This window comes from Lepisosteus platostomus, chromosome 3 (assembly GCF_059453375.1).
Source record: "Lepisosteus platostomus isolate fLepPlt1 chromosome 3, fLepPlt1.hap1, whole genome shotgun sequence".
NCBI lineage: Eukaryota > Metazoa > Chordata > Actinopteri > Semionotiformes > Lepisosteidae > Lepisosteus > Lepisosteus platostomus.
This window is the reverse complement of record NC_142613.1, coordinates 74,745,903-74,757,409: the sequence shown is the minus strand read 5'-3', so window position 1 is coordinate 74,757,409 and position 11,507 is coordinate 74,745,903.

The following is an 11,507-nucleotide window of genomic DNA, read 5'->3' as shown; positions in this document are numbered from 1 at the left end:
ATTGCACTCACTAGGTATTCTAGATAATGCATGTTTTTGGACTGAGTGCAAGTAAATGGGCAGAAAAAGAGCACATATGAGAGGTGAATGCTAATATTTTGGGTGATTTAATTAGTGGAGTAATAACAAGGATCTGTGCTGTGCTCTTCCTCATTTATATCTGCATTTTCAATTCTAAAGATAAGATAAGATCATTTTTAAATACTTTCCTTGACTGCTTCTAACTGCCTAATTAATGTTGATTTTATTGCAGTCTCACCCAGAGTGCTGCTGCTTTATGGATGTTGTGGCAATCTGTTCAGCTCCAGTATTTAGATCATGTTGATCATGTGGTTCATGCACAGCATTTGATGTATTTGTGTTTGAAGTACAATTGCGTACAATGTACTTTGTACGTTGTGTTTAGGGTTGCCATGTTTATTTATGTATTTTTAATCACATTACTGATTTTAAATTATATTGAGCTCAGTTTCTTCATTAAAACCACAGAAATCTGTAAGTTATAGAACCAGGTAAATAGCACTTAATTTCATGTCCTTGTGAGCATGTGATGGTTCATGTTATTATTTAGATGCTGGGCTGTCAAAAGACATAACTAATTTGCATTTAACTAAGATTTCATTCCTCCACTTCTTGTACCTAATTTAGCCCACTAAATATCTGCATAAGGAAATAAGATGGTCCAAATGACAATTTATTCATCTTAGGATCTTAGCTGCTTCTTGGGTCACTGCCTTTTAATTTTGCCCTTATCAGCTGGTTTGGGAATCAGGGGAGTCTTGTCAGACTGTCAGAAAATCATTAGTGTTGATCCGTTGACCTTACCAAAGTCTACCAGTTATGAGCTTGATATGAAGCTTAGTCCATCCTAGAGGACCCTTCACACACTTTGTTCAATGGATTCCAACTACATCCAACGAATGGATGCAACAAAATGTTTAGCATCTTTGTTGAACTTTGTTAAGAGTGGAGATATTTGTGAAGCACAAAGATGGGCAGTGGCTCTGTGGCTAAGGATCTGTGCCTGTGGCTGGAAGGTTGTCAGTTCAAATGCCATGGCCAGTAGAGGAATCCTACTCCGTTGGGCCCCTGAGCAAGGCCCTTAACCCCAACTGCTCCAGGGTTGCTATACACTGGCTGACCCAGTGCTCCGACCCCCAGCTTCTCTCCCTGTCTGTGTGTCTCATGGAGAGCAAGTTGGGGTATGCAAAAAGACAAACTCCTTATACAAGAAATTGTATATGGCCAATAAAGTGATCTTATCTTAGATTGTATATTTATCAGCTCTTCTTATCAGTGCCACAACTGTGTGAGCGTTAACTAAAATTAAAATGTACAAAAAACACTCTATGTTTCAAAGCTCAGTACAATTGAGATTAAAAAGAATATAAATGAAAGTAAAAGGTCAGTGTGGACCAGCATTTACTTCTTTAGCACATCAGTCTTCCTGCCCTAAAGGCAGTAAAAGACTCTACAAACTTCATAAATCTGTCCATTCATTTTAATTTCTTTAAAAATATTTTCAGAAAGAGCAGAGTTGCAAACGGAGTGTGCAGTTGTTTTCATCCTTTCTTACATTTCTAAAAAAGCAGTTCTTTATATGGTGCTCCTTGTAAACTTTGTTGTCCTATTTTACTGATTCTATTAAAAAGAAGACAAAATAATTTTATGCACATGAGCAGGAAAGCTGATGTGTCATAGAAATTAAGAATGATTCATACATTTACACACCTTTGGCTTTCCTTAAAAACTAAAATGTCTTAGTGTCTCTGCTTGTTATTGCACTGACTTCCTGTGGAGTTCAGAATAAATTATACTGTTGTTTACGCTTAAGAGCACGAATGGTTTGGCTCTTGACTACAGTCCTGAGTGAAGTGCTGATTCCCTATGCACTTACAGTACACATTGTCTGTGGTAATTCTGGACTTCTTGCAGTTCCCGTAACTAATATCGATATCTTGGGGGAGACTGGCTACAAGGCTGTGGTATGACTTCCCCATTCATATTAGTCAACAGTCTTCAAATAAGTCAACACTTATAAATCCATTAACTTACATTCACAGATTGTCTTTAATTCCAATTTACAATTCCAATTTACCTGAATATACAATTTTCGTTTAAATTGCCTCTTTTAGATGTTCTGTACAGAGCCTCGTTTCTCGTGATGCTTTTCTTAGTTGAACTGTTAAACCATTTACACTGTTGTTTTTCTTCACTTTACTGACTTTGGATATATTCCTTTTGTGCCTCAGGCAGTTATTGTTTTCATCACTAGTTGAATGGTATTAGCTGACAAATGTCACTTCAGTATAAATAACCTTTTGCTCTGTTCATAAATCAAAATATAATTTTTTTAAAGATTTGCAGCAAGCATTGCAAAAAACATATATTTAGATTTAAAGATCTTTTCAGATTTTACAAAATGATTACTACAGTTTAACCATGGAATAATATCGCTATGCAATCATGACAGTGGTTTTCTTTCAATTGATTGAAATTGCTAGGGGAAGATTTATGAGTATCTGTATCCTGTAGTTTAAATGCTGTTTTAGTGTAATAACTACTAGTCAGATTATTATAAAATGGGTGCATTTGTAAGGGGAACTATTTTAGTGCAATTTTCTCACAACAAAATTAGAGAGGGGTTAAAATGATCAAAATCATCAGCCCGGATGGATTCACCAATTTTTCTTCATCACTGTAAGCAATTCTGAAATACTGCCAGGTTTAGTTTGACTGTGACAGTAACTTCCACAAAGGAATGAAATGTGTGGGGGCCAACGTCTTGTTGCACACTGCCGGTTCTTTTCAATGATACACAGACTAGCACAATGAGAACTTTCCAGCAGAAAGGAGGGGATTAAGACAGTGACTGGCAAAGACAAAGGGCTACATTGCGTCTTTTCCTCTGGGAACCCCCGGTCACACAATAAACTTGGACAATGGGATGATGTGTTCTTTCGACCCTTGTTGGAAATGTCATCTCGCACTACTGTGCAGAACTTCCCAGCATTGTCTGCGATTCTCCGCCATTGGACAGAATTATAATAATACCTTGCAGATATTTCACACTTTATGAATGCTTTCACTGCAAAAACGGCCTGGTCCTTACAGGCTCCCAACAGGCAGGAAGAACAGGAGGAACAGGAGGCAAACCAATTTATTGTGCGAGAGCTGCTTAATTTTAGGCTACACTGTGACTCCTGTGGCTAATAAAACTGGTGAACTGAGCTAAACTCCCCAGGTACAATGAGGACATTTACAGAGTCTGCCCATTCTGTCCACCACCTACCCTACACAATATCCATTCCAGGCCCCGGTATTCGCAGACCTTAACTATTATAACTTCCCCTTGGCTGGTCTCCCTGCCAGCGCTCATGCAGAATACCAATTGTCTTGACTTTTCTCAAGACACTCCATTACCCAGTGCAGCATGCTTTTAACTCAGCACCAGAGCTGTCAGCTGCTGTACCTCTGTCTCTACCTGTTTGCTCTCACCTTCCTTCACTCTGGTGTCTGTTTCTACCTCAGGCTTGCTCTCTCTATTTTTCCTGTTCTGCCAGTCTTTCTGTCTGTTCCCCCACTTCCACAACCCACTCATTCTCACTGTGGAGCTTCTCACGGGGAGCAGAACTGCCAGGTTCCTGACCAGCTAGCTCCCAGGGCTTGCTCAAGTCACATCTGTGTAGACAGCATCTGTGATCTTACAGATCCCAACAACATCCTTCAGTAGGTCTTACACTGTATTGCACCACTGTTTTTAATTCTCTAAATGGGTATGTACTCAACCACTGTAAACACAGAATACATGCTAGCAGCCTGTTTACATTACTGCTACAATATGTATTGCATACACAATCTGTATATGGCTTAAGCTCTTACTATTTCATTTTTTCCCCACAATTCTTGCAATAACTCTTGCAACTCTTGCACTATAGCTTGTGTTAGCCCAATTTTTGTTTATTGATTATCATATATTGAATTTACAAAGTTAATCTTTGTACTTAAAAAGACTTTATTATAGCACGCCTAGCAACATAATTGTAATTTGTTTTCTGCTGAGTCAAGACCACCTGCGTGTCTGTGAATGTACTGTAGATACTAATAGCCCAGCTCTGTTATCTACGATTGGTCTGACTAGATGAAATTCACCTGTTTTTAATAACGTTGATACACAAATGGCAAATTTGCTTCATATTTGGTTTTCAAAACACTTGAGAGGAGAAAATGAACCTTAAAATAAATTGCTGTTTAGCTCTCAGAGAAAGGGTTTAACACTGACGTTAAAATACACTCTACCACTTAGATAAACTGGGGGCCTGTGCAACTACATTCTCAGATGATACGGCTGTGCTTGGCTCATCTGTATACATGTCAGAAATCCAAAGGTTTGTGCAATGGTGTGACAACAGTAGCCTAATTCTGAATGTTAAAGAAACAAAAGAAATAGTTTTTGATCCCAGAGCAGTAGGTGATCACTCACATGTAGTAATCCACAACGAACCTATCACTCAGGTTGATTCATATAAGTACTTAGGAGTACACATAGACCGTAACCTGTGCTGGTCTACTCATGTTGAGAGTGTTCGCTCCAAAGTTCAGCAGCACTTATATTTCCTGCGAAGACTAAGAGTGTTTGGGGTTCAACAGGAAGTAATGCTACAGTACTCTTTTACCATGCTGTAATCGAGAGAATTATCAGATATGGTATTTCAGTGTGGTTTGGTCATCTATCAGTTTGTTTAAAATCGCAAATTACCCGCCTCATCCCGACAGCTTTGAAGGTCATGGGAGTGAAACAGCACCTCTCTCTGCAGAAAATCTTTGAAAAATCCCTAATCAAACAGGCAGGAAAAATGATAACAGATACTTCCCACATCCTCAATTCTGAATATCAACTTCTTCCTTCTGGCAAACGTTTTATGTTTCCCAAATGTAAGTCAAACAGATACAAACATTTCTTTGTTCCACTATCCATTAAAGCTGTGAACGCAAATATCAAGGATAAACACAATTTTGACTCTTTCAACCCACTTGAATCAAATATTCTTCGCATCGCAAAATGTGCCACGTTAGCCAGCCCATTGCAAACAGCAACAGAATGTGGGCATCTCAAGCAGCTGATATGCCGTTGTTGATGACAGTATAACTGAACATAAAAAATATAATTATTGGAGGACCTCATTGTGATTCACAGTAAACATGGGCAGAAAATATGTGTTACACATTAAAAAAGATTAGAAATACTTTGATGTGCAAAATGTGCTCAAATATTACAAGACTGGACAGCAAAGTATATCTTTAAATAGTTGGAAAATGAGGCCTTTAACCACTTGCAAACTTGAATATGTTGTTCATGGATTACTGAATAACTCGTTTCCAAAGGGTATTTAAACCAAAGGCAACCAGGTTGTTTGACTAAAGCATATTTTAAGAGTTGGTTTACAGTATTTCACTTTCCTACACAAATTCTACTCTAAAAGTAAAATGGCTTTTTTTTATTATAAGGCAAAGAAGAAACAACAAAAAATAGAATAAACTGAATTTAAAATAATATATTTAAAAATGATTTGATAGAGTTAAATGTTGAGAGGGTAGCTTTTTCTGAAAAGATATTAATATTTTATATAACATATATACAGTAAGTAAACACTGTCACAAAAATCAATGTCCAAGGCACATGGTATTTGGAGCATTCCCACTGCCACCTAATATTTTAATTATTGCTGAAAACATTTTACTGTAAACATAAAATTAATTGTGCCTTCCCTTATGCTTATTTTCTTACTATTAAGTGATTTTCGCAGGCTAACTCAGTGGATAGAATACAATATAGTGCTTACTGTACAAATACTGGCAAACTACGATGACCAGTGCTTCATCTGATATCTGATCCATGAACAATGCTTTGGAAAACATCTTAAGAGCTGAAGCACATTGTAATGATTGTACTGTAAATACCTTCAGTGTAATACCCATATGAAGTAGAATATATCCCAGTAAGAATCAGCAAAGTGTGGATGGGGCAGATTTATGAGGGTGAAGTTAATATATTTTTATTGTTCTTGCCATCTTTTACTTTCACAGGGATTTCAGTTTGAAAGAGCATAATACTACCTACAGCAGCTCTGCCAGGCCTACAGGTTTATCGGAAATCAATACTTCCACAGGGAAAACAAATCTTATTTGCTTTGCTTTGGTACACCTGGCAGCTCTTTGTGTGGTTAATATAACTTTGTGACAAGCTAACCTTTTAGACCATCTCTGGTTAAGAGTGATTCAAGGTTGCCAGGTCTCTCCCATGGTAATGTAATATGCTGCAGACTATCTCAGGCACTTTCAAAGCAGATGTAATTATTGCCTTCCAACCGAGGTTATTGAGGATTTACTGCCTCAACCAGTGTGCCGTTAGCTCATAATCACATATTGTATGAAATACGTATGATGCATTATATACAGTAGATGTATTGTATAATAAAATCCATGTATAGGGCCCATTCCTGAACCTCTGTATTACAGTATGTTTTCTTACACTTGACTTTATGGGTTGAACACTTTTTCAAATCTGTTCTCTTACACCATCTGAGAGTTTAATGTATTTAAAATATAGTGCATTTACAGCCATTAGATATACAGTAACAACTCTCTTGCAAAATCAACCCTATACGGGACAATGTATTTAAGGCAATTAAACAAAACAGGCATCTAAAATGTGTAGTTATACTTCTCCAGTTATAATGTGTAATTGAGATAGTTTGTTTTCACGAAATCTCACATAACTCCTCACCAAAGCAGCTTGCTGTAGTTCACAAGTGATATACAGTATGTACAGTATATACTGTACATATAACAAATTATATTCCTTAATTTTGACATAACAGACATAGCATTTTCGTGCTGGGTGGGCCAGCCTCTTAAACACGATTTCCTAATGAGAAAAAGAACAGCACAAAACAAGGCAGTTATCTCAAGAGATACCCCACGATCTGTAAATGATCATTCTTAAGAAAGCTTAAATTAACGACTCATGACACCAGTATCTGAACCTACACATTGTTTATTATTTTTAGGAAAAAGAAGTATCCAACCTCTTTGGAATGCATAGTATCTTGAAACTTATTTATTGTAAATTATATCTCTTTTATTGCATGATACTGTATTTGTGTGTGTGTGCTTGGTTTCTATGAGCTGTATATTATTTGAGAACATTGGAAAAATATATCAGTTTTCATGTTTCTGTTAAATGTAGATGTGATACTAAAAATCTAATAACTGATAATATTCTTTGGTAACATAAAACATACTGTAATAGCCTGAAGCTAAACTGAAGCTTGCTCCTACTTGCAGCCCTTCCTACAGTATGTTCTCACAGTATATTTGACTGAAAACGTGCTGTTACAGAAGCCCAGATAGGCAGCACTTTGATCTGTTCATTACTGTCCCAGCACTTGACAAACAATGCTGCTTAAACAGAGATTCTGCTGACAGGTGGGTTCCTAAAACTGACTCTCTCTCTCAACACGAGCGTTTTCTAATACCGCTTGGTAACGACACCGGGTTGAGGCAGGAGCTGTTGTTTCACTGCTACAGATGTCGGGCTGTCTAAAGTACAAAATAAACTGATAAGAGGGAAATATATTTTTCTGGAAGCAAAAGAGAACCTTGAAATGTGATTTTATTTGCGTCTTTTGCCATTGTCAATTTTATGTAATATTAAAATGTTTAAACCTATTAGGAGCTTGAATCTGAATTCTCAAAAGGAAAACTGAAGTGAACCCATGTATTTACATTGTTCATACATTGTTTATTGTTAATACAATTAGTCAAACTAATTAAGGTTATTAAATAATGTCATGGACATTGCTGACCACATTTCAGAAATCTTGTTCACATAGCAAAATGCAATAACACTTTCCTAAATACAATACTATAGTATAATAAATGGCAGAAATGTTTCTTTCTTCTCTTTTCAGCATGGAATAAACCTATTACTTGTTCCATAATAAATTAATATTAAATTAGACATTTCATAATACCTAAATAATTAATAAAATTGTTTATTCAGATTACCATTCAAAGTGGTTTAATTTCCTGCACATTTATTGTTATTATTATCATTTGTTTTCAGTTTCCTCTCTGAATTCTGGAAGACATTTCATCCTTTTTCCTTTGCCTTATCTCCTGGTTACAGTGACCATGGAAACTGAGGACTGGAACGAGCAGCTAGCAGGAAAAGATGCTGTGAGGAGCTCATCCTCCTTTTCTCAAAAAGTACTAAAACAAACAAAGTAAAAAGGGGAAAAAGTTCTAAACGAGGCCACAGGATTTCCAACGAGAAGGCGTTACGTGTTTGTTTAAAGCTGCTGAATGTTTTGATTTTCTTTTTCCTGAGCGTAGGCGAATTCACTCAGGGGACGTGAAAGATGCGCTCTCGCTGTGTTTACCGGTATACTTCAGTAATTTACAGTTTTGCCGAGAAAATACAAAATAGGTATAGCGTTTACTTTTATAAGCCTTGGCACGCTGCCTGTCAAATGATAATGGCATCGCTGCTCATTCAGGATTATTGCTCTGAACACTCTTGCTGACAGCCATCTTAAATCCATTCAGAGATCTCAGGGGAGCATTCTTCTGCATACCCAATACACCCCCAGCTACACCAGCCTCCACCGTTACCATGGAGACAGCGAACCACCTCTGGCTGCTCCTGCATCTGCCGGCCCTCCCCCACTCAAAGATACACCGCCGAAATCCATGTGTGAGAGCAGCACCATTTTCACATGGAGTCTACACGTAATGGCTTTACACATTGTGGGCCCGCGTGTGTAAAAAACGTAATGCTGACAGCAGTTCATGTTCGCTGAGCGTAATAACGTACTATTAACTGTCACATACTGGGTCCTGCGCTCAGACTTCCCTGCGTAAGACCAGCCTTCTCTATTAAGTCAATTCGGTCACACAGCGATTATTCTTTTTTTTTTACATGTTCCTGACAATGAACCACTAAAGTGAAGTCAATAAACTTCATTCTCAGACACATGCAGGCGTTTGGAGCGCGGTCTCCCCGACACATCCGATCCGCGTTGCCACAGAGAGACCTGAAGAGGGCGCACTTGATCTTTGATTGTGCGGTACTGCTGACTTCTCTTCACCAGAGAGCTACCCCGGCTTTCTTTGTAAACCTGCTGTGTCACAACATGGTGCCAGCGTCCAGGACCACCCACCTAGTGGCAGCAGCAGAATCTGAAAAGTTCCTCTTAGCGATCTGAGCCCTGGTAATACTAAGGCCTCCTCATACAGTAGATCTGCCTGGGTTCAGGGCAAGCAGAGTGGTTCCCCAGCTTACAGTGTGTGTCGCTTGCGGTTCTCAATGCTTTCTCCTATCTCCGCACTTTCCAAAGGAGAAATGATATGATGCATAGTCAACTGCAGTGAATGCGTCCATTCTTCCCCATCCCCCTCTTCTTTTGTGAAAGATTTCACCCCATTGTAGGGGAGAAAGCCCCCCCCCCCCCTCCCAAAGCCAACCCCCGGCTGGCCTACACTGAAATCCACGCACAGGACAAAAAGAAAAGAGAGGGTGGATGGGGAGTGGGGGGATGGGCATATCTCAGTTGTAATCCACAGTTGTTACAGTCTGCAGCCTAGCCACACCGTCACCATCACAAATTGATTTAACCATCAATGGCAGCATCCTTTTTTAAAAGCCACTCGAAGTCCCGACCGGGCAGATGAAATTCAGCTGAATGTGAAATGAGCTTCTCAACTCCTGTTTCCCACCATCTCATATCAAAGCCCATTGTGTCCCTTATAAAGTGGAGGGGTCATGGGTTCACCCTGTGGTTCAACAATGGGCAGAGGCAGAGAGAAAGCTCCTTTTACTCATTTTAGAGTCAGCAGAGGCACAGACACTGTGCCCTCCCCTCATATACAGATAACTAGCCCCCTTATGTCAAGGGAACTATTAAGTGCCACTGGCACAAATATTTGGAATTCTAGGTACAGTACTGTATGTGACTCTTCTTACAATATACAAGTTCCTTTTTTTCCATCTTCCCTTCATACATGCTGCTTTGTTCCTTGGGGGAACATTGACTAGATTCTTTCTGATAATTAATTTAAATTGCTTTTTTTTTAACTCTGTGAGGTACCATAACTTGAATGACACACAGTTGAACTCAACGTTAGTTGCATTTTTTTCTTTTCGCATTTCCGCCAGTTGTGCTGTATTGAGAGATGCATTCTTTGTACTGTGTGTCTTGTGTTCTGCCCCCACCCATATAAAAAGAGCCACAGTGACGCATGCATACTTGTAATGCCTGCACAGCCTTAAATGTTCATGGACTGGACAGCAGTGTTTGAAATTCTGATTGATTCGCCTTTTCATCACAGAAAGAGAGCTTAAAAAAACATTTGAATTGCAAGTTATTTGAAACCAAGAGATTCAGTACCTGTTGATTTATCTGTTTTCTAGAGCTTGTTTTGTTTATAAAAAAACCTTGGGAAATTCCTATTCTTTGACTGGCAGGGAGAATTAGAATAAAACAGTAATGTGTGGCCTGGGCAGATGGGCTCTCACTGATGTTGAGAGAAGGTTCTCAGAGGATGTGTGCTTTGATGCATCTGAGTGTGTCTGAGTCCAGGCTAGAATATGCACTGGTATAGTGCACCCAGCAATTTGTAACAATTGCATGTTTTTACAAACTAAAAACAACATTTATCATTTTTAGAATGGTTAATTTGGTTTTCTGTCATGGAAGGGTGAATACAACCTAGCAGAGTGAATTATTAAACCTTTTAGAATTTACTTTTTATTCCTGGAATAAGTCATTTAATCATCATTGTTATTACGATATATATCCATAGATACAGGATATGATACTTAATACTATATTTGTTTACCAATTTATCACAAATTTTTTACATACTACAACTTCCCAATATATTGCAATATATTATTTTAGCAATAAATAGAAATGTAACAAACTGTAAAATAGTGTTATCAACAGCTGATTTTACTTCTCCCTTTGTTCATCTGTAGCTGATGTTAGTAATGCATTAAACTTTGTAACAGAAGTTATCTCGCCACAATATGCTAAAGTGTACATCAAAACGAAACATCGTTTAAGTGAATTTGCATTTACATACTTTTTATTATGAAACCACATGCAGTATTTACAGTGATATACATTTTTCAGTATATGTTGCCCCTTGATAGACAGAGAACCCGATCAGAGGTCCTCAGTTCAGTAGTGCAGTAATACCGTACCTTCGGCAAAGCCCCATTGCTTATTTGTGATTCTAATTCCCTTGCGTTTGAATGTTCCAGATTGAGAAGACTTTGATTTAAATGTCACTGTTGTGGCTGAATTATTTTAGCTAATGAATGTGACTGCCCCACTCTGTATAAATCCAGATATCCAAAAACACCACAACACACAGGAAGCTGAGAAATTAAATAAAATCTATATTACGGCATTTTACTTTTGCTGATATTTTGATTATTT